Raw genomic sequence first — 23,612 nt, forward strand, 5'->3', positions numbered from 1 at the left:
AGCTCTTCTACTTACACAAACACAGCTACCCAAAAACAAACACGGCTTTGAAACATGCACACACACATATGTGCTACTTACATTGGCACGGTACCTCAGTGGTTAGTCCCTCAGCGATGGGGTCCTTACTTAAAATCCCACCAAGGACAACATCTGCAAGGAGTTTGTATATTCTCCCCGTATTTACGTGGGTTTCCTCCTACATACCAAAGACATACTGATAGGAAATTTAAATTGTAAGCCCTATCGAGGACAGTGCCAATAATGTCTGTAAAGCGCTGTGGAATTAATGGCGCTATATAAATGAGTAAGGAGTTTGTATGTTCTCCCCGTGTTTGCGTGGGTTGCTCCCACATTCCAAAGACATACAGATAGTGAATTTAGATTGTGAGCCCCATCGGGGACAGTGCCCATAATGTCTGTAAAGCGCTGTGGAATTAATGGCGCTATATAAATGAGTAAGGAGTTTGTATGTTCTCCCCGTGTTTGCGTGGGTTGCTCCCACATTCCAAAGACATACTGATAGGGAATTTAGATTGTGAGCCCCATCGAGGACAGTGCCAATAATGTCTGTAAAGCGCTGTGGAATTAATGGCGCTATATAAATGAGTAAAATAAATACATACACTGTTTGCTAAACACTCGCACACAGCTTTCCTCATACACAAAAAACTCATATTAGCAACACATACAGCTCCTCTATGTACACTCACACAAACAGATATATATATATATATATATACACAAACACATATACATCAACACAACCCCTGTATACATTACCACATTTTGAAATTCCTTTCAAGAATGTGACTGATCACATGCTGTGAAAGGGCCTTCAGCTACACAGGACGTGCAGTATCCCTGCAGGTCCCAGTTTCATTCTCTCCAGTACAGCACCAATCAGATAGATCAGTGTGGGGCAAGAACAGAGAAAACAGTTCTCTCAGTGATCAGGAAGGATGTTGTCAGCATTCTGCTCATTCAGAATAAGCTGCCTCTAGACTGTAACACACATACGCTTTTTAGTAAGATTTTTCTTTGCTAAATATGCTAATTAATGTCTAGTTAAGGGTTCCCCAACTCCGGTCCTCAAGGCCCACCAACAGGTCATGTTGTCAGGATTTCCCTTGTATTGTACAGGTGATGCAATTCACCTGGGCAATACTGAGGAAATCCTGAAAACATGACCTGTTGGTGACCTTGAGGACTGGAGTTGGGGAGCCCTGGTCTAGTTGATACAGGAGTTAAAAAGTACAATTGTTTACACAGAGTCAAAACCTAGAGTTTTAGCATCCTGGGTTCTGTTGTGGTGCCTTTACCATTGATAAGATGTCACATCCTTGCCTATAATTTTAGTATTACTCCAGTAAGCTTTATATGCCTGACAGCCTCTTTATATGGCATATTGAGATGTAATTAAGTGCTTGGGACCCGTTAAATGCCATTGATGGTGCCCATTTCTGGAGATGGATGGTGAAGGCCACCTCATTTTATACTAATACCTACTAAAAAACAAAGTAGTGTAGGTCAGGCATAGAGAAAATGGAAGTTTTGTAAACATATTACAACTAGTGTTTAATAGGCTGACCTCACATGTAGAGTATCCATGATATACCTTCCAGCTACTTTATCTAAATTAGAAGCAAATTGTTTGAAGATTGCTTCTACCTAAATGGCAGAAAGCGCACCTATCTTGGTGATGGATAGGACAGCTTGAGGGGATATGGAGGTGGCTGTTTTTTTGATAGGTGTTATGTAAACATTTTGCTATTAATTTATGTAAAATTTCAAAGTTTTCTAACTATTAGACACACGTTAATTTTAAACACACCCCCAGGTTTACTTAGTAAAAATATAGGATAAAAACTTTTGCAACTAATTAAAATTTCCCACAGGTATAAATTTGTAGGGGATTTGATAACATTAACTTTACTGCTTAGCGTACATTTTTTTGCAAAAAAAGTATCAACAAAATACCCTGGTTTTACTAACATCTTTTACTAGCACTTGCTACTTACAGTTACGTCTATTTTACAACAGAGTATTTATGCACGTTTGTCATACTGTGTTCTGTTTCTGTGTCTTAGTTCTTGGGTGGTGTGAACAGGGTCTTATTGACCCGTTCAGTTTTTGTGCATGTGTCATGTGTTCTGACTTTACTGCTGTAGGGAAGAATATAGTGGATAGAGATCTAATGTTAGTATTTCTCTGCAGCATGTATATTATACATGTGTACCTTTGCAGCAGGCAGTTTATATGCATTTTCTGGAGCACATGCGTAATCACATCACTACTGCATGCACAGTATATGCACACTAAGCTTTGCTATGCATACGCACATGTCTGCAACATACATACACACATTTCAGTTACACACAGTTGTCTTACATACACACACCTCTCCAACACACACACAGCTCAGCTACATAGAAACACACAGCTCTCCTATGTTTACGCACACACACCTTTCCTATATAACACTCAGCTCTCACACATACACATATACGGTTTTCCCACATTCACATACAGCTCTTCTACTTACACAAACACAGCTACCCAAAAACAAACACGGCTTTGAAACATGCACACACACATATGTGCTACTTACATTGGCACGGTACCTCAGTGGTTAGTCCCTCAGCGATGGGGTCCTTAGTTCAAATCCCACCAAGGACAACATCTGCAAGGAGTTTGTATATTCTCCCCGTATTTGCGTGGGTTTCCTCCTACATACCAAAGACATACTGATAGGAAATTTAAATTGTAAGCCCTATCGAGGACAGTGCCAATAATGTCTGTAAAGCGCTGTGGAATTAATGGCGCTATATAAATGAGTAAGGAGTTTGTATGTTCTCCCCGTGTTTGCGTGGGTTGCTCCCACATTCCAAAGACATACAGATAGTGAATTTAGATTGTGAGCCCCATCAGGGACAGTGCCAATAATGTCTGTAAAGCGCTGTGGAATTAATGGCGCTATATAAATGAGTAAGGAGTTTGTATGTTCTCCCCGTGTTTGCGTGGGTTGCTCCCACATTCCAAAGGCATACTGATAGGGAATTTAGATTGTGAGCCCCATCGGGGACAGTGCCAATAATGTCTGTAAAGCGCTGTGGAATTAATGGCGCTATATAAATGAGTAAAATAAATACATACACTGTTTGCTAAACACTCGCACACAGCTTTCCTCATACACAAAAAACTCATATTAGCAACACATACAGCTCCTCTATGTACACTCACACAAACAGATATATATATATATACACAAACACATATACATCAACACAACCCCTGTATACATTACCACATTTTGAAATTCCTTTCAAGAATGTGACTGATCACATGCTGTGAAAGGGCCTTCAGCTACACAGGACGTGCAGTATCCCTGCAGGTCCCAGTTTCATTCTCTCCAGTACAGCACCAATCAGATAGATCAGTGTGGGGCAAGAACAGAGAAAACAGTTCTCTCAGTGATCATGAAGGATGTTGTCAGCATTCTGCTCATTCAGAATAAGCTGCCTCTAGACTGTAACACACATACACTTTTTAGTAAGATTTTTCTTTGCTAAATATGCTAATTAATGTCTAGTTAAGGGTTCCCCAACTCCGGTCCTCAAGGCCCACCAACAGGTCATGTTGTCAGGATTTCCCTTGTATTGTACAGGTGATGCAATTCACCTGGGCAATACTGAGGAAATCCTGAAAACATGACCTGTTGGTGACCTTGAGGACTGGAGTTGGGGATCCCTGGTCTAGTTGATACAGGAGTTAAAAAGTACAATTGTTTACACAGAGTCAAAACCTAGAGTTTTAGCATCCTGGGTTCTGTTGTGGTGCCTTTACCATTGATAAGATGTCACATCCTTGCCTATAATTTTAGTATTACTCCAGTAAGCTTTATATGCCTGACAGCCTCTTTATATGGCATATTGAGATGTAATTAAGTGCTTGGGACCCGTTAAATGCCATTGATGGTGCCCATTTCTGGAGATGGATGGTGAAGGCCACCTCATTTTATACTAATACCTACTAAAAAACAAAGTAGTGTAGGTCAGGCATAGAGAAAATGGAAGTTTTGTAAACACATATTACAACTAGTGTTTAATAGGCTGACCTCACATGTAGAGTATCCATGATATACCTTCCAGCTACTTTATCTAAATTAGAAGCAAATTGTTTGAAGATTGCTTCTAACTAAATGGCAGAAAGCGCACCTATCTTGGTGATGGATAGGACAGCTTGAGGGGATATGGAGGTGGCTGTTTTTTTGATAGGTGTTATGTAAACATTTTGCTATTAATTTATGTAAAATTTCAAAGTTTTCTAACTATTAGACACACGTTAATTTTAAACACACCCCCAGGTTTACTTAGTAAAAATATAGGATAAAAACTTTTGCAACTAATTAAAATTTCCCACAGGTATAAATTTGTAGGGGATTTGATAACACTAACTTTACTGCTTAGCGTACATTTTTTTGCAAAAAAACGTATCAACAAAATACCCTGGTTTTGCTAACATCTTTTACTAGCACTTGCTACTTACAGTTACGTCTATTTTACAACAGAGTATTTATGCACGTTTGTCATACTGTGTTCTGTTTCTGTGTCTTAGTTCTTGGGTGGTGTGAACAGGGTCTTATTGACCCGTTCAGTTTTTGTGCATGTGTCATGTGTTCTGACTTTACTGCTGTAGGGAAGAATATAGTGGATAGAGATCTAATGTTAGTATTTCTCTGCAGCATGTATATTATACATGTGTACCTTTGCAGCAGGCAGTTTATATGCATTTTCTGGAGCACATGCGTAATCACATCACTACTGCATGCACAGTATATGCACACTAAGCTCTGCTATGCATACGCACATGTCTGCAACATACATACACACATTTCAGTTACACACAGCTGTCTTACATACACACCTCTCCAACACACACACAGCTCAGCTACATAGAAACACACAGCTCTCCTATGTTTACACACACACACCTTTCCTATATAACACTCAGCTCTCACACGTACACATATACGGTTTTCCCACATTCACATACAGCTCTTCTACTTACACAAACACAGCTACGCAAAAACAAACACGGCTTTGAAACATGCACACTCACATATGTGCTACTTACATTGGCACGGTACCTCAGTGGTTAGTCCCTCAGCGATGGGGTCCTTAGTTCAAATCCCACCAAGGACAACATCTGCAAGGACTTTGTATATTCTCCCCGTATTTGCGTGGGTTTCCTCCTACATACCAAAGACATACTGATAGGAAATTTAAATTGTAAGCCCTATCGAGGACAGTGCCAATAATGTCTGTAAAGCGCTGTGGAATTAATGGCGCTATATAAATGAGTAAGGAGTTTGTATGTTCTCCCCGTGTTTGCGTGGGTTGCTCCCACATTCCAAAGACATACAGATAGTGAATTTAGATTGTGAGCCCCATCGGGGACAGTGCCCATAATGTCTGTAAAGCGCTGTGGAATTAATGGCGCTATATAAATGAGTAAGGAGTTTGTATGTTCTCCCCGTGTTTGCGTGGGTTGCTCCCACATTCCAAAGACATACTGATAGGGAATTTAGATTGTGAGCCCCATCGAGGACAGTGCCAATAATGTCTGTAAAGCGCTGTGGAATTAATGGCGCTATATAAATGAGTAAAATAAATACATACACTGTTTGCTAAACACTCGCACACAGCTTTCCTCATACACAAAAAACTCATATTAGCAACACATACAGCTCCTCTATGTACACTCACACAAACAGATATATATATATATATATATATATATATACACACAAACACATATACATCAACACAACCCCTGTATACATTACCACATTTTGAAATTCCTTTCAAGAATGTGACTGATCACATGCTGTGAAAGGGCCTTCAGCTACACAGGACGTGCAGTATCCCTGCAGGTCCCAGTTTCATTCACTCCAGTACAGCACCAATCAGATAGATCAGTGTAGGACAAGAACAGAGAAAAGAGTTCTCTCAGTGATCAGGAAGGATGTTGTCAGCATTCTGCTCATTCAGAATAAGCTGCCTCTAGACTGTAACACATACACTTTTTAGTAAGATTTTTCTTTGCTAAATATGCTAATTATTGTCTAGTTAAGGGTTCCCCAACTCCAGTCCTCAAGGCCCACCAACAGGTCATGTCAGGATTTCCCTTGTATTGTACAGGTGATGCAATTCACCTGGGCAATACTGAGGAAATCCTGAAAACATGACTTGTTGGTGACCTTGAGGACCGGAGTTGGGGAGCCCTGGTCTAGTTGATACAGGAGTTAAAAAGTACAATTGTTTACACAGAGTCAAAACCTAGAGTTTTAGCATCCTGGGTTCTGTTGTGGTGCCTTTACCATTGATAAGATGTCACATCCTTGCCTATAATTTTAGTATTACTCCAGTAGGCTTTATATGCCTGACAGCCTCTTTATATGGCATATTGAGATGCAATTAAGTGCTTGGGACCCGTTAAATGCCATTGATGGTGCCCATTTCTGGAGATGGATGGTGAAGGCCACCTCATTTTATACTAATACCTACTAAAAAACAAAGTAGTGTAGGTCAGGCATAGAGAAAATGGAAGTTTTGTAAACACATATTACAACTAGTGTTTAATAGGCTGACCTCACATGTAGAGTATCCATGATATACCTTCCAGCTACTTTATCTAAATTAGAAGCAAATTGTTTGAAGATTACTTCTACCTAAATGGCAGAAAGCGCACCTATCTTGGTGATGGATAGGACAGCTTGAGGGGATATGTAGGTGGCTGTTTTTTTGATGGGTGTAATGTAAACATTTTGCTATTAATTTATGTAAAATTTCAAAGTTTTCTAACTATTAGACACACGTTAGTTTTAAACACACCCCCAGGTTTACTTAGTAAAAATATAGGATAAAAACTTTTGCAACTAATTAAAATTTCCCACAGGTATAAATTTGTAGGGGATTTGATAACACTAACTTTACTGCTTAGCGTACATTTTTTTTGCAGAAAAACGTATCAACAAAATACCCTGGTTTTGCTAACATCTTTTACTAGCACTTGCTACTTACATTTACGTATATTTTACAACAGAGTATTCATGCACGTTTGTCATACTGTGTTCTGTTTCTGTGTCTTAGTTCTTGGGTGGTGTGAACAGGGTCTTATTGACTCGTTCAGTTTTTGTGCATGTGTCATGTGTTCTGACTTTACTACTGTAGGGAAGAATATAGTGGATAGAGATCTAATGTTAGTATTTCTCTGCAGCATGTATATTATACATGTGTACCTTTGCAGCAGGCAGTTTATATGCATTTTCTGGAGCACATGCGTAATCACATCACTACTGCATGCACAGTATATGCACACTAAGCTTTGCTATGCATACGCACATGTCTGCAACATACATACACACATTTCAGTTACACACAGCTGTCTTACATACACACACCTCTCCAACACACACACAGCTCAGCTACATAGAAACACACAGCTCTCCTATGTTTACACACACACACCTTTCCTATATAACACTCAGCTCTCACACATACACATATACGGTTTTCCCACATTCACATACAGCTCTTCTACTTACACAAACACAGCTACCCAAAAACAAACACGGCTTTGAAACATGCACACACACATATGTGCTACTTACATTGGCACGGTACCTCAGTGGTTAGTCCCTCAGCGATGGGGTCCTTAGTTCAAATCCCACCAAGGACAACATCTGCAAGGAGTTTGTATATTCTCCCCGTATTTGCGTGGGTTTCCTCCTACATACCAAAGACATACTGATAGGAAATTTAAATTGTAAGCCCTATCGAGGACAGTGCCAATAATGTCTGTAAAGCGCTGTGGAATTAATGGCGCTATATAAATGAGTAAGGAGTTTGTATGTTCTCCCCGTGTTTGCGTGGGTTGCTCCCACATTCCAAAGACATAAAGATAGTGAATTTAGATTGTGAGCCCCATCGGGGACAGTGCCAATAATGTCTGTAAAGCGCTGTGGAATTAATGGCGCTATATAAATGAGTAAGGAGTTTGTATGTTCTCCCCGTGTTTGCGTGGGTTGCTCCCACATTCCAAAGACATACTGATAGGGAATTTAGATTGTGAGCCCCATCGAGGACAGTGCCAATAATGTCTGTAAAGCGCTGTGGAATTAATGGCGCTATATAAATGAGTAAAATAAATACATACACTGTTTGCTAAACACTCGCACACAGCTTTCCTCATACACAAAAAACTCATATTAGCAACACATACAGCTCCTCTATGTACACTCACACAAACAGATATATGTATATATATATATATATACACAAACACATATACATCAACACAACCCCTGTATACATTACCACATTTTGAAATTCCTTTCAAGAATGTGACTGATCACATGCTGTGAAAGGGCCTTCAGCTACACAGGATGTGCAGTATCCCTGCAAGTCCCAGTTTCATTCTCTCCAGTACAGCACCAATCAGATAGATCAGTGTGGGGCAAGAACAGAGAAAACAGTTCTCTCAGTGATCAGGAAGGATGTTGTCAGCATTCTGCTGATTCAGAATAAGCTGCCTCTAGACTGTAACACACATACACTTTTTAGTAAGATTTTTCTTTGCTAAATATGCTAATTAATGTCTAGTTAAGGGTTCCCCAACTCCGGTCCTCAAGGCCCACCAACAGGTCATGTTGTCAGGATTTCCCTTGTATTGTACAGGTGATGCAATTCACCTGGGCAATACTGAGGAAATCCTGAAAACATGACCTGTTGGTGACCTTGAGGACTGGAGTTGGGGAGCCCTGGTCTAGTTGATACAGGAGTTAAAAAGTACAATTGTTTACACAGAGTCAAAACCTAGAGTTTTAGCATCCTGGGTTCTGTTGTGGTGCCTTTACCATTGATAAGATGTCACATCCTTGCCTATAATTTTAGTATTACTCCAGTAAGCTTTATATGCCTGACAGCCTCTTTATATGGCATATTGAGATGTAATTAAGTGCTTGGGACCCGTTAAATGCCATTGATGGTGCCCATTTCTGGAGATGGATGGTGAAGGCCACCTCATTTTATACTAATACCTACTAAAAAACAAAGTAGTGTAGGTCAGGCATAGAGAAAATGGAAGTTTTGTAAACACATATTACAACTAGTGTTTAATAGGCTGACCTCACATGTAGAGTATCCATGATATACCTTCCAGCTACTTTATCTAAATTAGAAGCAAATTGTTTGAAGATTGCTTCTACCTAAATGGCAGAAAGCGCACCTATCTTGGTGATGGATAGGACAGCTTGAGGGGATATGGAGGTGGCTGTTTTTTTGATAGGTGTTATGTAAACATTTTGCTATTAATTTATGTAAAATTTCAAAGTTTTCTAACTATTAGACACACGTTAATTTTAAACACACCCCCAGGTTTACTTAGTAAAAATATAGGATAAAAACTTTTGCAACTAATTAAAATTTCCCACAGGTATAAATTTGTAGGGGATTTGATAACACTAACTTTACTGCTTAGCGTACATTTTTTTGCAAAAAAACGTATCAACAAAATACCCTGGTTTTGCTAACATCTTTTACTAGCACTTGCTACTTACAGTTACGTCTATTTTACAACAGAGTATTTATGCACGTTTGTCATACTGTGTTCTGTTTCTGTGTCTTAGTTCTTGGGTGGTGTGAACAGGGTCTTATTGACCCGTTCAGTTTTTGTGCATGTGTCATGTGTTCTGACTTTACTGCTGTAGGGAAGAATATAGTGGATAGAGATCTAATGTTAGTATTTCTCTGCAGCATGTATATTATACATGTGTACCTTTGCAGCAGGCAGTTTATATGCATTTTCTGGAGCACATGCGTAATCACATCACTACTGCATGCACAGTATATGCACACTAAGCTCTGCTATGCATACGCACATGTCTGCAACATACATACACACATTTCAGTTACACACAGCTGTCTTACATACACACCTCTCCAACACACACACAGCTCAGCTACATAGAAACACACAGCTCTCCTATGTTTACACACACACACCTTTCCTATATAACACTCAGCTCTCACACGTACACATATACGGTTTTCCCACATTCACATACAGCTCTTCTACTTACACAAACACAGCTACGCAAAAACAAACACGGCTTTGAAACATGCACACTCACATATGTGCTACTTACATTGGCAAGGTACCTCAGTGGTTAGTCCCTCAGCGATGGGGTCCTTAGTTCAAATCCCACCAAGGACAACATCTGCAAGGACTTTGTATATTCTCCCCGTATTTGCGTGGGTTTCCTCCTACATACCAAAGACATACTGATAGGAAATTTAAATTGTAAGACCTATCGAGGACATTGCCAATAATATCTGTAAAGCGCTGTGGAATTAATGGCGCTATATAAATGAGTAAGGAGTTTGTATGTTCTCCCCGTGTTTGCGTGGGTTGCTCCCACATTCCGAAGACATACAGATAGTGAATTTAGATTGTGAGCCCCATCGGGGACAGTGCCAATAATGTCTGTAAAGCGCTGTGGAATTAATGGCGCTATATAAATGAGTAAGGAGTTTGTATGTTCTCCCCGTGTTTGCGTGGGTTGCTCCCACATTCCAAAGACATACTGATAGGGAATTTAGATTGTGAGCCCCATCGAGGACAGTGCCAATAATGTCTGTAAAGCGCTGTGGATTTAATGGCGCTATATAAATGAGTAAAATAAATACATACACTGTTGGCTAAACACTCGCACAGAGCTTTCCTCATACACAAACAACTCATATTAGCAACACATACAGCTCCTCTATGTACACTCTCACAAACAATATATATATATATACACAAACACATACATCAACACAACCCCTGTATACATTACCACATTTTGAACTTCCTTTCAAGAATGTGACTGATCACATGCTGTGAAAGGGCCTTCAGCTACACAGGACGTGCAGTATCCCTGCAGGTCCCAGTTTCATTCTCTCCAGTACAGCACCAATCAGATAGATCAGTGTAGGACAAGAACAGAGAAAACAGTTCTCTCAGTGATCAGGAAGGATGTTGTCAGCATTCTGCTCATTCAGAATAAGCTGCCTCTAGACTGTAACACACATACACTTTTTAGTAAGATTTTTCTTTGCTAAATATGCTAATTAATGTCTAGTTAAGGGTTCCCCAACTCCGGTCCTCAAGGCCCACCAACAGGTCATGTTGTCAGGATTTCCCTTGTATTGTACAGGTGATGCAATTCACCTGGGCAATACTGAGGAAATCCTGAAAACATGACCTGTTGGTGACCTTGAGGACCGGAGTTGGGGAGCCCTGGTCTAGTTGATACAGGAGTTAAAAAGTACAATTGTTTACACAGAGTCAAAACCTAGAGTTTTAGCATCCTGGGTTCTGTTGTGGTGCCTTTACCATTGATAAGATGTCACATCCTTGCCTATAATTTTAGTATTACTCCAGTAGGCTTTATATGCCTGACAGCCTCTTTATATGGCATATTGAGATGCAATTAAGTGCTTGGGACCCGTTAAATGCCATTGATGGTGCCCATTTCTGGAGATGGATGGTGAAGGCCACCTCATTTTATACTAATACCTACTAAAAAACAAAGTAGTGTAGGTCAGGCATAGAGAAAATGGAAGTTTTGTAAACACATATTACAACTAGTGTTTAATAGGCTGACCTCACATGTAGAGTATCCATGATATACCTTCCAGCTACTTTATCTAAATTAGAAGCAAATTGTTTGAAGATTACTTCTACCTAAATGGCAGAAAGTGCACCTATCTTGGTGATGGATAGGACAGCTTGAGGGGATATGGAGGTGGCTGTTTTTTTGATGGGTGTAATGTAAACATTTTGCTATTAATTTATGTAAAATTTCAAAGTTTTCTAACTATTAGACACACGTTAGTTTTAAACACACCCCCAGGTTTACTTAGTAAAAATATAGGATAAAAACTTTTGCAACTAATTAAAATTTCCCACAGGTATAAATTTGTAGTGGATTTGATAACACTAACTTTACTGCTTAGCGTACATTTTTTTTGCAAAAAAACGTATCAACAAAATACCCTGGTTTTGCTAACATCTTTTACTAGCACTTGCTACTTACAGTTACGTATATTTTACAACAGAGTATTCATGCACGTTTGTCATACTGTGTTCTGTTTCTGTGTCTTAGTTCTTGGGTGGTGTGAACAGGGTCTTATTGACTCGTTCAGTTTTTGTGCATGTGTCATGTGTTCTGACTTTACTGCTGTAGGGAAGAATATAGTGGATAGAGATCTAATGTTAGTATTTCTCTGCAGCATGTATATTATACATGTGTACCTTTGCAGCAGGCAGTTTATATGCATTTTCTGGAGCACATGCGTAATCACATCACTACTGCATGCACAGTATATGCACACTAAGCTTTGCTATGCATACGCACATGTCTGCAACATACATACACACATTTCAGTTACACACAGCTGTCTTACATACACACCTCTCCAACACACACACAGCTCAGCTACATAGAAACACACAGCTCTCCTATGTTTACACACACACACCTTTCCTATATAACACTCAGCTCTCACACGTACACATATGCGGTTTTCCCACATTCACATACAGCTCTTCTACTTACACAAACACAGCTACCCAAAAACAAACACGGCTTTGAAACATGCACACACACATATGTGCTACTTACATTGGCACGGTACCTCAGTGGTTAGTCCCTCAGCGATGGGGTCCTTACTTAAAATCCCACCAAGGACAACATCTGCAAGGAGTTTGTATATTCTCCCCGTATTTACGTGGGTTTCCTCCTACATACCAAAGACATACTGATAGGAAATTTAAATTGTAAGCCCTATCGAGGACAGTGCCAATAATGTCTGTAAAGCGCTGTGGAATTAATGGCGCTATATAAATGAGTAAGGAGTTTGTATGTTCTCCCCGTGTTTGCGTGGGTTGCTCCCACATTCCAAAGACATACAGATAGTGAATTTAGATTGTGAGCCCCATCGGGGACAGTGCCCATAATGTCTGTAAAGCGCTGTGGAATTAATGGCGCTATATAAATGAGTAAGGAGTTTGTATGTTCTCCCCGTGTTTGCGTGGGTTGCTCCCACATTCCAAAGACATACTGATAGGGAATTTAGATTGTGAGCCCCATCGAGGACAGTGCCAATAATGTCTGTAAAGCGCTGTGGAATTAATGGCGCTATATAAATGAGTAAAATAAATACATACACTGTTTGCTAAACACTCGCACACAGCTTTCCTCATACACAAAAAACTCATATTAGCAACACATACAGCTCCTCTATGTACACTCACACAAACAGATATATATATATATATATATACACAAACACATATACATCAACACAACCCCTGTATACATTACCACATTTTGAAATTCCTTTCAAGAATGTGACTGATCACATGCTGTGAAAGGGCCTTCAGCTACACAGGACGTGCAGTATCCCTGCAGGTCCCAGTTTCATTCTCTCCAGTACAGCACCAATCAGATAGATCAGTGTGGGGCAAGAACAGAGAAAACAGTTCTCTCAGTGATCAGGAAGGATGTTGTCAGCATTCTGCTCATTCAGAATAAGCTGCCTCTAGACTGTAACACACATACGCTTTTTAGTAAGATTTTTCTTTGCTAAATATGCTAATTAATGTCTAGTTAAGGGTTCCCCAACTCCGGTCCTCAAGGCCCACCAACAGGTCATGTTGTCAGGATTTCCCTTGTATTGTACAGGTGATGCAATTCACCTGGGCAATACTGAGGAAATCCTGAAAACATGACCTGTTGGTGACCTTGAGGACTGGAGTTGGGGAGCCCTGGTCTAGTTGATACAGGAGTTAAAAAGTACAATTGTTTACACAGAGTCAAAACCTAGAGTTTTAGCATCCTGGGTTCTGTTGTGGTGCCTTTACCATTGATAAGATGTCACATCCTTGCCTATAATTTTAGTATTACTCCAGTAAGCTTTATATGCCTGACAGCCTCTTTATATGGCATATTGAGATGTAATTAAGTGCTTGGGACCCGTTAAATGCCATTGATGGTGCCCATTTCTGGAGATGGATGGTGAAGGCCACCTCATTTTATACTAATACCTACTAAAAAACAAAGTAGTGTAGGTCAGGCATAGAGAAAATGGAAGTTTTGTAAACATATTACAACTAGTGTTTAATAGGCTGACCTCACATGTAGAGTATCCATGATATACCTTCCAGCTACTTTATCTAAATTAGAAGCAAATTGTTTGAAGATTGCTTCTACCTAAATGGCAGAAAGCGCACCTATCTTGGTGATGGATAGGACAGCTTGAGGGGATATGGAGGTGGCTGTTTTTTTGATAGGTGTTATGTAAACATTTTGCTATTAATTTATGTAAAATTTCAAAGTTTTCTAACTATTAGACACACGTTAATTTTAAACACACCCCCAGGTTTACTTAGTAAAAATATAGGATAAAAACTTTTGCAACTAATTAAAATTTCCCACAGGTATAAATTTGTAGGGGATTTGATAACATTAACTTTACTGCTTAGCGTACATTTTTTTGCAAAAAAAGTATCAACAAAATACCCTGGTTTTACTAACATCTTTTACTAGCACTTGCTACTTACAGTTACGTCTATTTTACAACAGAGTATTTATGCACGTTTGTCATACTGTGTTCTGTTTCTGTGTCTTAGTTCTTGGGTGGTGTGAACAGGGTCTTATTGACCCGTTCAGTTTTTGTGCATGTGTCATGTGTTCTGACTTTACTGCTGTAGGGAAGAATATAGTGGATAGAGATCTAATGTTAGTATTTCTCTGCAGCATGTATATTATACATGTGTACCTTTGCAGCAGGCAGTTTATATGCATTTTCTGGAGCACATGCGTAATCACATCACTACTGCATGCACAGTATATGCACACTAAGCTTTGCTATGCATACGCACATGTCTGCAACATACATACACACATTTCAGTTACACACAGTTGTCTTACATACACACACCTCTCCAACACACACACAGCTCAGCTACATAGAAACACACAGCTCTCCTATGTTTACGCACACACACCTTTCCTATATAACACTCAGCTCTCACACATACACATATACGGTTTTCCCACATTCACATACAGCTCTTCTACTTACACAAACACAGCTACCCAAAAACAAACACGGCTTTGAAACATGCACACACACATATGTGCTACTTACATTGGCACGGTACCTCAGTGGTTAGTCCCTCAGCGATGGGGTCCTTAGTTCAAATCCCACCAAGGACAACATCTGCAAGGAGTTTGTATATTCTCCCCGTATTTGCGTGGGTTTCCTCCTACATACCAAAGACATACTGATAGGAAATTTAAATTGTAAGCCCTATCGAGGACAGTGCCAATAATGTCTGTAAAGCGCTGTGGAATTAATGGCGCTATATAAATGAGTAAGGAGTTTGTATGTTCTCCCCGTGTTTGCGTGGGTTGCTCCCACATTCCAAAGACATACAGATAGTGAATTTAGATTGTGAGCCCCATCAGGGACAGTGCCAATAATGTCTGTAAAGCGCTGTGGAATTAATGGCGCTATATAAATGAGTAAGGAGTTTGTATGTTCTCCCCGTGTTTGCGTGGGTTGCTCCCACATTCCAAAGGCATACTGATAGGGAATTTAGATTGTGAGCCCCATCGGGGACAGTGCCAATAATGTCTGTAAAGCGCTGTGGAATTAATGGCGCTATATAAATGAGTAAAATAAATACATACACTGTTTGCTAAACACTCGCACACAGCTTTCCTCATACACAAAAAACTCATATTAGCAACACATACAGCTCCTCTATGTACACTCACACAAACAGATATATATATATATATACACAAACACATATACATCAACACAACCCCTGTATACATTACCACATTTTGAAATTCCTTTCAAGAATGTGACTGATCACATGCTGTGAAAGGGCCTTCAGCTACACAGGACGTGCAGTATCCCTGCAGGTCCCAGTTTCATTCTCTCCAGTACAGCACCAATCAGATAGATCAGTGTGGGGCAAGAACAGAGAAAACAGTTCTCTCAGTGATCATGAAGGATGTTGTCAGCATTCTGCTCATTCAGAATAAGCTGCCTCTAGACTGTAACACACATACACTTTTTAGTAAGATTTTTCTTTGCTAAATATGCTAATTAATGTCTAGTTAAGGGTTCCCCAACTCCGGTCCTCAAGGCCCACCAACAGGTCATGTTGTCAGGATTTCCCTTGTATTGTACAGGTGATGCAATTCACCTGGGCAATACTGAGGAAATCCTGAAAACATGACCTGTTGGTGACCTTGAGGACTGGAGTTGGGGATCCCTGGTCTAGTTGATACAGGAGTTAAAAAGTACAATTGTTTACACAGAGTCAAAACCTAGAGTTTTAGCATCCTGGGTTCTGTTGTGGTGCCTTTACCATTGATAAGATGTCACATCCTTGCCTATAATTTTAGTATTACTCCAGTAAGCTTTATATGCCTGACAGCCTCTTTATATGGCATATTGAGATGTAATTAAGTGCTTGGGACCCGTTAAATGCCATTGATGGTGCCCATTTCTGGAGATGGATGGTGAAGGCCACCTCATTTTATACTAATACCTACTAAAAAACAAAGTAGTGTAGGTCAGGCATAGAGAAAATGGAAGTTTTGTAAACACATATTACAACTAGTGTTTAATAGGCTGACCTCACATGTAGAGTATCCATGATATACCTTCCAGCTACTTTATCTAAATTAGAAGCAAATTGTTTGAAGATTGCTTCTAACTAAATGGCAGAAAGCGCACCTATCTTGGTGATGGATAGGACAGCTTGAGGGGATATGGAGGTGGCTGTTTTTTTGATAGGTGTTATGTAAACATTTTGCTATTAATTTATGTAAAATTTCAAAGTTTTCTAACTATTAGACACACGTTAATTTTAAACACACCCCCAGGTTTACTTAGTAAAAATATAGGATAAAAACTTTTGCAACTAATTAAAATTTCCCACAGGTATAAATTTGTAGGGGATTTGATAACACTAACTTTACTGCTTAGCGTACATTTTTTTGCAAAAAAACGTATCAACAAAATACCCTGGTTTTGCTAACATCTTTTACTAGCACTTGCTACTTACAGTTACGTCTATTTTACAACAGAGTATTTATGCACGTTTGTCATACTGTGTTCTGTTTCTGTGTCTTAGTTCTTGGGTGGTGTGAACAGGGTCTTATTGACCCGTTCAGTTTTTGTGCATGTGTCATGTGTTCTGACTTTACTGCTGTAGGGAAGAATATAGTGGATAGAGATCTAATGTTAGTATTTCTCTGCAGCATGTATATTATACATGTGTACCTTTGCAGCAGGCAGTTTATATGCATTTTCTGGAGCACATGCGTAATCACATCACTACTGCATGCACAGTATATGCACACTAAGCTCTGCTATGCATACGCACATGTCTGCAACATACATACACACATTTCAGTTACACACAGCTGTCTTACATACACACCTCTCCAACACACACACAGCTCAGCTACATAGAAACACACAGCTCTCCTATGTTTACACACACACACCTTTCCTATATAACACTCAGCTCTCACACGTACACATATACGGTTTTCCCACATTCACATACAGCTCTTCTACTTACACAAACACAGCTACGCAAAAACAAACACGGCTTTGAAACATGCACACTCACATATGTGCTACTTACATTGGCACGGTACCTCAGTGGTTAGTCCCTCAGCGATGGGGTCCTTAGTTCAAATCCCACCAAGGACAACATCTGCAAGGACTTTGTATATTCTCCCCGTATTTGCGTGGGTTTCCTCCTACATACCAAAGACATACTGATAGGAAATTTAAATTGTAAGCCCTATCGAGGACAGTGCCAATAATGTCTGTAAAGCGCTGTGGAATTAATGGCGCTATATAAATGAGTAAGGAGTTTGTATGTTCTCCCCGTGTTTGCGTGGGTTGCTCCCACATTCCAAAGACATACAGATAGTGAATTTAGATTGTGAGCCCCATCGGGGACAGTGCCCATAATGTCTGTAAAGCGCTGTGGAATTAATGGCGCTATATAAATGAGTAAGGAGTTTGTATGTTCTCCCCGTGTTTGCGTGGGTTGCTCCCACATTCCAAAGACATACTGATAGGGAATTTAGATTGTGAGCCCCATCGAGGACAGTGCCAATAATGTCTGTAAAGCGCTGTGGAATTAATGGCGCTATATAAATGAGTAAAATAAATACATACACTGTTTGCTAAACACTCGCACACAGCTTTCCTCATACACAAAAAACTCATATTAGCAACACATACAGCTCCTCTATGTACACTCACACAAACAGATATATATATATATATATATATATATACACACAAACACATATACATCAACACAACCCCTGTATACATTACCACATTTTGAAATTCCTTTCAAGAATGTGACTGATCACATGCTGTGAAAGGGCCTTCAGCTACACAGGACGTGCAGTATCCCTGCAGGTCCCAGTTTCATTCACTCCAGTACAGCACCAATCAGATAGATCAGTGTAGGACAAGAACAGAGAAAAGAGTTCTCTCAGTGATCAGGAAGGATGTTGTCAGCATTCTGCTCATTCAGAATAAGCTGCCTCTAGACTGTAACACATACACTTTTTAGTAAGATTTTTCTTTGCTAAATATGCTAATTATTGTCTAGTTAAGGGTTCCCCAACTCCAGTCCTCAAGGCCCACCAACAGGTCATGTCAGGATTTCCCTTGTATTGTACAGGTGATGCAATTCACCTGGGCAATACTGAGGAAATCCTGAAAACATGACTTGTTGGTGACCTTGAGGACCGGAGTTGGGGAGCCCTGGTCTAGTTGATACAGGAGTTAAAAAGTACAATTGTTTACACAGAGTCAAAACCTAGAGTTTTAGCATCCTGGGTTCTGTTGTGGTGCCTTTACCATTGATAAGATGTCACATCCTTGCCTATAATTTTAGTATTACTCCAGTAGGCTTTATATGCCTGACAGCCTCTTTATATGGCATATTGAGATGCAATTAAGTGCTTGGGACCCGTTAAATGCCATTGATGGTGCCCATTTCTGGAGATGGATGGTGAAGGCCACCTCATTTTATACTAATACCTACTAAAAAACAAAGTAGTGTAGGTCAGGCATAGAGAAAATGGAAGTTTTGTAAACACATATTACAACTAGTGTTTAATAGGCTGACCTCACATGTAGAGTATCCATGATATACCTTCCAGCTACTTTATCTAAATTAGAAGCAAATTGTTTGAAGATTACTTCTACCTAAATGGCAGAAAGCGCACCTATCTTGGTGATGGATAGGACAGCTTGAGGGGATATGTAGGTGGCTGTTTTTTTGATGGGTGTAATGTAAACATTTTGCTATTAATTTATGTAAAATTTCAAAGTTTTCTAACTATTAGACACACGTTAGTTTTAAACACACCCCCAGGTTTACTTAGTAAAAATATAGGATAAAAACTTTTGCAACTAATTAAAATTTCCCACAGGTATAAATTTGTAGGGGATTTGATAACACTAACTTTACTGCTTAGCGTACATTTTTTTTGCAGAAAAACGTATCAACAAAATACCCTGGTTTTGCTAACATCTTTTACTAGCACTTGCTACTTACATTTACGTATATTTTACAACAGAGTATTCATGCACGTTTGTCATACTGTGTTCTGTTTCTGTGTCTTAGTTCTTGGGTGGTGTGAACAGGGTCTTATTGACTCGTTCAGTTTTTGTGCATGTGTCATGTGTTCTGACTTTACTGCTGTAGGGAAGAATATAGTGGATAGAGATCTAATGTTAGTATTTCTCTGCAGCATGTATATTATACATGTGTACCTTTGCAGCAGGCAGTTTATATGCATTTTCTGGAGCACATGCGTAATCACATCACTACTGCATGCACAGTATATGCACACTAAGCTTTGCTATGCATACGCACATGTCTGCAACATACATACACACATTTCAGTTACACACAGCTGTCTTACATACACACACCTCTCCAACACACACACAGCTCAGCTACATAGAAACACACAGCTCTCCTATGTTTACACACACACACCTTTCCTATATAACACTCAGCTCTCACACATACACATATACGGTTTTCCCACATTCACATACAGCTCTTCTACTTACACAAACACAGCTACCCAAAAACAAACACGGCTTTGAAACATGCACACACACATATGTGCTACTTACATTGGCACGGTACCTCAGTGGTTAGTCCCTCAGCGATGGGGTCCTTAGTTCAAATCCCACCAAGGACAACATCTGCAAGGAGTTTGTATATTCTCCCCGTATTTGCGTGGGTTTCCTCCTACATACCAAAGACATACTGATAGGAAATTTAAATTGTAAGCCCTATCGAGGACAGTGCCAATAATGTCTGTAAAGCGCTGTGGAATTAATGGCGCTATATAAATGAGTAAGGAGTTTGTATGTTCTCCCCGTGTTTGCGTGGGTTGCTCCCACATTCCAAAGACATAAAGATAGTGAATTTAGATTGTGAGCCCCATCGGGGACAGTGCCAATAATGTCTGTAAAGCGCTGTGGAATTAATGGCGCTATATAAATGAGTAAGGAGTTTGTATGTTCTCCCCGTGTTTGCGTGGGTTGCTCCCACATTCCAAAGACATACTGATAGGGAATTTAGATTGTGAGCCCCATCGAGGACAGTGCCAATAATGTCTGTAAAGCGCTGTGGAATTAATGGCGCTATATAAATGAGTAAAATAAATACATACACTGTTTGCTAAACACTCGCACACAGCTTTCCTCATACACAAAAAACTCATATTAGCAACACATACAGCTCCTCTATGTACACTCACACAAACAGATATATGTATATATATATATATATACACAAACACATATACATCAACACAACCCCTGTATACATTACCACATTTTGAAATTCCTTTCAAGAATGTGACTGATCACATGCTGTGAAAGGGCCTTCAGCTACACAGGATGTGCAGTATCCCTGCAAGTCCCAGTTTCATTCTCTCCAGTACAGCACCAATCAGATAGATCAGTGTGGGGCAAGAACAGAGAAAACAGTTCTCTCAGTGATCAGGAAGGATGTTGTCAGCATTCTGCTGATTCAGAATAAGCTGCCTCTAGACTGTAACACACATACACTTTTTAGTAAGATTTTTCTTTGCTAAATATGCTAATTAATGTCTAGTTAAGGGTTCCCCAACTCCGGTCCTCAAGGCCCACCAACAGGTCATGTTGTCAGGATTTCCCTTGTATTGTACAGGTGATGCAATTCACCTGGGCAATACTGAGGAAATCCTGAAAACATGACCTGTTGGTGACCTTGAGGACTGGAGTTGGGGAGCCCTGGTCTAGTTGATACAGGAGTTAAAAAGTACAATTGTTTACACAGAGTCAAAACCTAGAGTTTTAGCATCCTGGGTTCTGTTGTGGTGCCTTTACCATTGATAAGATGTCACATCCTTGCCTATAATTTTAGTATTACTCCAGTAAGCTTTATATGCCTGACAGCCTCTTTATATGGCATATTGAGATGTAATTAAGTGCTTGGGACCCGTTAAATGCCATTGATGGTGCCCATTTCTGGAGATGGATGGTGAAGGCCACCTCATTTTATACTAATACCTACTAAAAAACAAAGTAGTGTAGGTCAGGCATAGAGAAAATGGAAGTTTTGTAAACACATATTACAACTAGTGTTTAATAGGCTGACCTCACATGTAGAGTATCCATGATATACCTTCCAGCTACTTTATCTAAATTAGAAGCAAATTGTTTGAAGATTGCTTCTACCTAAATGGCAGAAAGCGCACCTATCTTGGTGATGGATAGGACAGCTTGAGGGGATATGGAGGTGGCTGTTTTTTTGATAGGTGTTATGTAAACATTTTGCTATTAATTTATGTAAAATTTCAAAGTTTTCTAACTATTAGACACACGTTAATTTTAAACACACCCCCAGGTTTACTTAGTAAAAATATAGGATAAAAACTTTTGCAACTAATTAAAATTTCCCACAGGTATAAATTTGTAGGGGATTTGATAACACTAACTTTACTGCTTAGCGTACATTTTTTTGCAAAAAAACGTATCAACAAAATACCCTGGTTTTGCTAACATCTTTTACTAGCACTTGCTACTTACAGTTACGTCTATTTTACAACAGAGTATTTATGCACGTTTGTCATACTGTGTTCTGTTTCTGTGTCTTAGTTCTTGGGTGGTGTGAACAGGGTCTTATTGACCCGTTCAGTTTTTGTGCATGTGTCATGTGTTCTGACTTTACTGCTGTAGGGAAGAATATAGTGGATAGAGATCTAATGTTAGTATTTCTCTGCAGCATGTATATTATACATGTGTACCTTTGCAGCAGGCAGTTTATATGCATTTTCTGGAGCACATGCGTAATCACATCACTACTGCATGCACAGTATATGCACACTAAGCTCTGCTATGCATACGCACATGTCTGCAACATACATACACACATTTCAGTTACACACAGCTGTCTTACATACACACCTCTCCAACACACACACAGCTCAGCTACATAGAAACACACAGCTCTCCTATGTTTACACACACACACCTTTCCTATATAACACTCAGCTCTCACACGTACACATATACGGTTTTCCCACATTCACATACAGCTCTTCTACTTACACAAACACAGCTACGCAAAAACAAACACGGCTTTGAAACATGCACACTCACATATGTGCTACTTACATTGGCAAGGTACCTCAGTGGTTAGTCCCTCAGCGATGGGGTCCTTAGTTCAAATCCCACCAAGGACAACATCTGCAAGGACTTTGTATATTCTCCCCGTATTTGCGTGGGTTTCCTCCTACATACCAAAGACATACTGATAGGAAATTTAAATTGTAAGCCCTATCGAGGACATTGCCAATAATATCTGTAAAGCGCTGTGGAATTAATGGCGCTATATAAATGAGTAAGGAGTTTGTATGTTCTCCCCGTGTTTGCGTGGGTTGCTCCCACATTCCGAAGACATACAGATAGTGAATTTAGATTGTGAGCCCCATCGGGGACAGTGCCAATAATGTCTGTAAAGCGCTGTGGAATTAATGGCGCTATCTAAATGAGTAAGGAGTTTGTATGTTCTCCCCGTGTTTGCGTGGGTTGCTCCCACATTCCAAAGACATACTGATAGGGAATTTAGATTGTGAGCCCCATCGGGGACAGTGCCAATAATGTCTGTAAAGCGCTGTGGATTTAATGGCGCTATATAAATGAGTAAAATAAATACATACACTGTTGGCTAAACACTCGCACACAGCTTTCCTCATACACAAACAACTCATATTAGCAACACATACAGCTCCTCTATGTACACTCACACAAACAATATATATATATATACACAAACACATATAAATCAACACAACCCCTGTATACATTACCACATTTTGAACTTCCTTTCAAGAATGTGACTGATCACATGCTGTGAAAGGGCCT

Source organism: Dendrobates tinctorius, unplaced genomic scaffold (assembly GCF_039654945.1).
Source record: "Dendrobates tinctorius isolate UK_male_01 unplaced genomic scaffold, ASM3965494v1 ptg000090l, whole genome shotgun sequence".
In the NCBI taxonomy this organism is placed as follows: Eukaryota; Metazoa; Chordata; class Amphibia; order Anura; family Dendrobatidae; genus Dendrobates; species Dendrobates tinctorius.